The following is a 7868-nucleotide window of genomic DNA, read 5'->3' as shown; positions in this document are numbered from 1 at the left end:
CACTTTTAGGTGTATTTTGTGCAAGAAATTGCAATAAAATAGTGTGCCTAAGAAAAATTGAATTTTTTTGGAAATTTTTTTTTGGACCTGGATGACTTTTTGGTGGTAATAGAGGTCTTCCTCTACTCGGATTTGGCTGTCGATTTTTTTCTACACTTTTAGGTGTATTTTGTGCAAGAAGATGCAGTAAAATCGTCTGCCTAAGAAAAATTGATTTTTTTTGGAAATTTTTTTTTGGACCTGGATGACTTTTTGGTGGTAATAGAGGTCTTCCTCTACTCGGATCGGGCTGTAAATTTTTTTCTACACTTGTAGGTGTATTTTGTGCAAGAAATTCCAATAAAATTGTCTGCCTAAGTAGGGTAATCGGTACAATGATTGGCCACCCTACAATGATTGGCCGTCTTGATGAAATATAAATATAATAAGAAAGAACTAACATCAAATCATTTTTCAATTTATGCTTAATAAACTTCACACAATTACGCTGCGATCATTTCAGTCGGGATTATCTGGTCCTTCATTATTAATTTAAATTTAATTATTTATTTACGTGTTCTGAAAACAAAGTTTGACAGCAAAGAATACTATGGTGATCAGTAGTGTACCCTAATAAAAGATTAGAAATTTTTTAGTGTAAAAATATGTTTTTAAGAAAATTTGTTCTTATATAAACTTGCAGTGGTTACAAATACACGATAAAATAGTTTTTTATTTAAAAATATAACGTTTTTTTAATTTATTGGGAGGCCAATAATACCCTCTTTGAATTGTACGAAAATACAATGATTGGCCATGGTGGCTAAAGAGGCCAATGACTGTAATTTTCAAAAATATTGTAAAATATTATCAAACATTTTTTACAACACTTAAATATTTGTTTTTAATAAGTCTGTTTATGTAAAAATGTTAAATAACCTTAAATTACAATTTTTGGCCACGGCCAATCATTGTACAACGATAGGGGCCAATAACTGAAAATTCAACACTTTATTTTGCCACCAGTGTCGCCTCTGTTGCTTTCAAAAAAGTACAGGTTATACCTATAATTCTAATAACTTCATGTTAATAGGAAAGGTGGCCAATCATTGTATTTAAAAACTTACAGAGGCCAATGATACAATTATTGGCAACTGCCAATCACTATGTTTTTAAGGCCAATAAATGTATTTTCTGACATTTGCATTATTTTCTTAACATATCTGTTATTAAAATTTTCCTATTTTTTTCTAATTACTAATATTTAAAATAGAATAAATTTATGGGCGATTAGTGTTTCTCAAATATTTTTTTGACATATGGTGTGAATTCGACAGTAAGTCAAACATAAAAATTTTCTTAGGGGGGCCAATCATTGTACCGATTACCCTAAAATTGAATTTTTTTTTAAATTATTTTTTGACGAAAAGCACTTTAAAGGTGATAATAGGGGTCTTCCTCTACTCGGTTCGGGCTGTCAATTTTTTCTACACTTTTAGGTGTATTTTTTGCATGAAATTGTATTAAAATAGTCTGCCTAAGAAAAATTTAATTTTTTTAAAAATTTTTTTCTTTACGAAAAGCGCCCAAGTAGAAATATCCGTGGCTCGCCGTAATTAAACACCGGCATGGTACTGATCCAATACTGGCTGTCGGTATTGACTTTTAGTACTGGCAGTGTACTGACTAATACACCGAATCAGTACTATGTCGGAGGTAAAAAAATATTAAAACCAGTACTGGCAGTACACTGTCATTCACACCGAATCAGTACTATGTCGGTGATAAAAAAACATTAAATGAAAAAGTCTTTAAATTATTTCAATAGGTAGAAAACGATGATTTTTTATTTAAAAAAATGTATATTAATTTCTTTCGAATACTTTCCCTCAAAATTTTGGATGTAATTGTAATGTATTATTATATACCTATGTAAAATATATTTATGTTTTTTTAGTTATTTTAGTTCTCATTGAAATATGTGCATTAAGTTATTTATCATGCATACAATAACAATAAGTTGAGAATTTTTTTCTAATAGTTTTAAAAATAAAGCAAATGTAATTTTTTCACTGTAATTTTTAAATATTATTAATAATTAAATATTAAATTTAAAAAAATTTTCACCATTCATATTTTACAGTCGTCTTTTATTAACTTATTTTTAATTATGTAATTTATCAATCATTTTTGTCTGTTTTAAAATTATTTACGGTAAAAATAATTTATTAAAAATATTTAACTGAAATGATATCCAGTTTTACTTCATTAAATCTTTGTAAAAATCGAAAAAATTTTATGAGTTTAAAAAATTTAAGAATAAATTCATTTTATTTTCGTGATCAATAGATAATACAAACTTTGAAATCAAAACTTTTGTATTAGGTGAACTACTTCAAGTCAGCACTTCAAGCCAGCGCGGCTGTGCGGTATGCGTATCTGACTTGCGTTCTAAGGGTTTAGGGTTCGATCCCCCATGCGTGCGAGATTTTTCGTTCTTAGTTTTAAGTGTTATAAGTACAATATTTGTTCATGTGTAATATCAATTATTAAATTAAGTATAAGTGCAAAGTAAAAAAAATTAAATATTATGAATTTAAAAAAATAAAAAAATTTACAACACAAATTATTTTTTGTAAAATAATTTATTAAAAATAAAATAATTTAATTAATATAAATGATAATTATTATTTTAATTATTTATTGTTAATAATATTTTATATATTCTAAATAACATTAACTATTATTGGCTACACATTACCTGTTCGTGGTAAAAATGGGAGTAATAAGCTAATAAGGATGAAATTTGCATTGAAAAGCGTGTTTTAGCATTTTGTAAAAAAGTGAGATTTTAAGTCCGGATGAGTACTTTGCCAGTATTATTCTAGTACTACGTTAGTACTGGTGAGCGGGACAAAATCAGTACTGGACAGCGTTACCAGCCAGGGTTGGTCCACTACTGGCCCAGTACGGCAGTCAGTACCGTTATACTGACTGGCAGTGTTGGGTCAGTACTATGCCAGTGGCACATTTCTACTTGGGCGCTTTAATGTTGGAAATAGGTGTTTTCCTCTACTGGTATCGGGCTGTCAATTTTTTTCTACACTTTTAGGTGTATTTTGTCCAAGAAATTGCATTAAAATAGTCTGTCTAAGAAAAATTCAATTTTTTTGAAAATTTCTTTTTTACGAAAAGCACTTTAAAGGTGATAATAGGGGTCTTCCTCTACTCGGATCGGGCTGTCAATTTTTTTCTACACTTTTAGGTGTATTTTGTTGAAGAATTGACAATTATACCTTCTTTCTACGAAAATGTGAATTTTTTTTGATTTTTTTTCTTTTTTAAGAAAAAATTTTTTTTATGAAAATTATTAATGGATTTTGTCAGAACCGTATTCCTGGCATTATAACGAATCGATTAATGTATATAAAGTTTACATTTTATTAATATTTGTAAAATTGATCGCTATTTTAGTTGTAATTCTTTTTTTAATCTTGAATATAAGTGTATCATGATGAGGAGGCGAAATGGTCATTAATGGAACACCTTGTTACACATAGCATTGTTTTAAGAACCCTTAATTAAGAAATACATAGTATTGCTGCTTTTACATGTTTCAGATTTGGTTTTGCTTTTAGTTTCTTTAAACTTAAATGTAATGTATTTTTATAACATTTAACAACATCAATAATTAATTAAATAATTTTTATATCTTTAATAACAATACTTTATGGTTAAATAACTCTCCCATAGGTCTAATCTTTTCTTTTATAGTTCGCTACAGGAATTTTGCCTCGTATATAAAAAAATAGTTTTGAATGTCTGATAGCAACAATTTTCTAAATTTGTTAACTAACATTAGTTTCAATATTGCTAGTATTTACATTAAATAAAAATGTGAGAGAAATAATAAAAAAAATAAAGAACAGAGCTATAGAGGCTAGGTGAAAATAACAAAAAAATATTTTGTTGATTTTTTTTAAAGTTAACTCTGACAAACGTTAAAAATAAACTTTTTCACTTTTCGTTTAATTTAAGGTTAGAATTGTCACTTAACATATCCGCGAAATATTCGTCATTAAAACAGTCTTTAACCAGAATTTAACCATATATTAATTTTAATATTAAACCGTTCACTTTCTGAATATATTATTCAACACTAAAACACATTTTTTTATTTGATTCTGAAAAGTAATAACTCCTTTTTACAAGAAACCAAATCGTTTAATAACAGATCTGTTCAAATAATATGTAAATCATGCAAATGTGTAAATGGTAGGGGAATAGTGTCAGGGTTGGACACTTGTCAGGGTTGGACACTTGGCTTTTTTTAAATAAGAACACTAGCGCCACCTGTGAGCGAACGTGACGAATCTTCTAGTAGTATAACCTAACTTTTTGTGGCATTACATTTTTGGAGAATCAAAAGTAGCATCTCTTGTGACTTCGGTGCAATCGAAGAGACAAAAAAAGTTTTGTTTGACTTGTGAATAAACCTAAAAAATGTGTAAAAAAGCAAGAATTCGGCAAGATAAGCTTATTGAATGTATTGTGGGGTACATAATTTAAGAAGAAAAAAAGTGAAAAATCGAATCGCGACACATGTCTAGTTATGGTTAGCACAATTCGAAAATGATGCTTCTAGTTAGGGTTGGACACTTTATACAGTTAGGGTTGGACACCCATATTAATTATGAATTTGACACAATTTATAAATAAATTTTATTTTATTGATATTTCAGTGCAAAATTGTGCCAAAGATATTAGAAAAATAATACTTAAATTTTATAAATTTTGTTCATCATTTCATTGAGTTATTTGGAACAATAAAGCGTTATTTTTTATAATTTGAGTTCATTCCTTTTTTAAACCCATGAAGCTTTACAATTTGTAAACAATAAGTAAAGATAAACATGAAAAAATAAGAATAAAAAACATTACAAATGTTATTTTACGTTTTTACCAATAATGCGTTTCGATTTTCAAAAAGTGTCCATCTCTGACTGAAAAGTCCAACCCTGACTAGATTTTTTTTTTTTAAAAATGTTTATAACTTTTTTAATTTTGGACCAATCAATTTACGGTCCACAGCAAAAGTGTTCCTCTTTTGTAGATCTTTCCACCCATATACCACAATTTACTGAATTTATCTAAACAAAATACTTATAAACAAAAAACCAAAACTGTGTCCAACCCTGACACTATTCCCCTATAATTTCTGTAAAAACTTGCCAGTTGGATGTAAAACGTTTTACTTACTTAAACTAATCGTTTTTACCTTTCGTGTAGGCCACTGTCAAAAATGCGTTTATCACTTTGACTTTACTTTTAATTTCCCCTTCGCTACTTTCGATCTACAGAGTACGTTTGCATCTGTATCATATTTACCTTTATCGAATCTATCGTCGTAGAAACGGTCGTTATATTTAATTTTATAGGACAAATTCTTGTCGTTAACTGTCCTCGATAAAAATATCTTTCTGTCTTGTTATACACTTTGTTTCCCATCTATAGAACACTCGTTATAGACTGGGCCTATAACTTGTTGGCAATAATAATAATAATAATACACAATTACGGATGAAAAACAGTCGTTTAAAGCGAGATATTAGGCGCCAATATACAATATTTCAATAATTTGTTAGGTTTAACCCAACTATAACAACTCCTCTTGAGTGTTAAAAAAGCTAGTCAAATTTTATTTATTATTGATTGTAAAATTTGTATTAAATTAACTGGGGCTCACGGTATTAATTAATTAGATTTAATAAAGTGAATTTTAAATACCTATATATATATATTTGGAAGTTTTTTGTTTAGATAGAATTAAATTAGATTCTAATAATGATGTATACACTTGCGTTGCATACGTTACCCACTAGCGAGTGCAATGCAATAGTGAGATTAATTAATAATTCATAAGGGAAATTTGCATTTTACTCAGTGCATCTTGATTCGTGTGATGCCTTCCGTTAAGTTACATGTAGCTCGCAATAACTATGTGTTTACTCTGTCCATGGTTATATCTGTCACGTCGAATTTCGCATAACATAATTTAATTAAAGCCCTTCAACACTTTTGCATGCTTATTTTACTAAAATTAACCAATTCAATGTAAATCTTCTAATAATTAAATCATTTATATAAACAATTATTTTCTTTTTTCATCTTTTTCTCTCCCCGGCTGAAACAACTTGTACAAATAAATGTACTTGTTCTTGTACATATTTTTTGTGCAGGTTTCATGTACAAGTACTTTTAATGAACACGTTTATGTTCTTGTATAACATTACCTGAACATGTACAAGAACTTGTATATTTTCTTGTACTCTCTAAATCTGAATTAGTAAAAAAGTTTACTAATTTGAATTAGTGACTCACTTTTTGCTTCTCAATTAGTAAAATTTTACTAATTATTAGTAACTTTTACTAACAATTAGCAAAATTTTACTAATTGAGAAGCAAAAAGTGAGTCACTAATGCAAATTAGTAAACTTTTTTACTAATTCAGATTTAGAGAGTACAAGTTTTTTCAGCCGGGACAACATCAATTACAAATCAAACTTTATAGTTGCTGATTTTATCACATTTGGGTTTAGAAAATAATTTGCTTATTAAAAACTAAATAAAGTTATGTTTGCCGATGGTAAATTATATTTTCTTAAAAAGGAAAAAAAGTGTAAAAGAAAAAATTTTCCTTTCAAGAAGAGACATTGAAACGCAAAATCTACGGGCTTTTAAACGAGAAAAAATCAAATCATTCACAGGAACGTTGTTAAAGCAGGGAACTTCTCACTCTCCTTAAGATGAACAAATATTCGATTAGATGAAAAGGAAAAAAGAAACGGATGAAGGCGCAGTAAATTCTGAAAGCTTCCACAAGTAAAATTAAATTATTTATTCTTACCGGCTGTTGTAGAATTACAGGCTAATTTCGTTATAGTTGATGAAAAAAAAAAGATTTATTATTTCTTCTTCTTGGTCGAATTGATTGCGTTGGAGATTTAAACTTTTCCTGCGCGCAAAAATAATGTACTTTATAAAAAAAAGTAAAAAATTCATCAAATTTAATCATCTTTAACTTAAAATTATTCTTTTATGTACAATTCTAATTTCTCAATGGAAATTTAAAAATTTTTTATTTTATAAATGAATTCTAAATGTATATTTTAAAATAGTCGAAAAATCTATTTCTAAATATATAGTGAAAATAACTTTTTGCAAATTAAAATATATTTTTTTATTCTATTTTATTTCTGATATTATGAGACTGGCAAATTATATATATTAAAGAAAATCAGAATCTTTAAATATATATATATATATATATATATGTATGTATGACAAACGAAATTTGTCGATAGAACCACAGCAATAATCAAGAAAAGAACCAATAGCCCGGACAATTTCCATAATCGATATAACCGGAGATACAGCCCTGAGAGTTCGTTTCCTATCTTAAGGGACCTTGCCCCTTTTTTCCCTCTTTATTTTTCTCTGTCTCTAGAATCTGTGTGCGGGTCGATTTTCCTTCAGTTATTTCCCGAGAGAAAAATCATCCCCCAAAGAGAGAGAGAGAGAGAGAGAGAGAGATTCCCAGCATCCACTAACGGAGGGCCGTGACTTCCTTGATTTCTTATCGATTATTTGAAAAAGAATCGGAAGAGACACGACGATTTTGTGCGACATTGCGTTGATCACGTACAAAATATATAAGACATCATTTTCCACTGCTCGACAAAATGTCTTCAAATTTCATCAAAAAATTTAAATATATGAAATTTAAGAGTAACTTGTAAAAGAGACGAAATTAAATATATATTTTAAACGTTTGAAAAAAGGATAAAATATTTTTTCATTTGTAAATGAAATTATTTAGTATCACAATT

This window comes from Leptopilina boulardi, unplaced genomic scaffold, assembly GCF_019393585.1.
Source record: "Leptopilina boulardi isolate dan_hultmark-lab unplaced genomic scaffold, ZJU_Lbou_2.1 LbouV2_269, whole genome shotgun sequence".
In the NCBI taxonomy this organism is placed as follows: domain Eukaryota; kingdom Metazoa; phylum Arthropoda; class Insecta; order Hymenoptera; family Figitidae; genus Leptopilina; species Leptopilina boulardi.
This window is presented reverse-complemented; position numbering follows the sequence as displayed.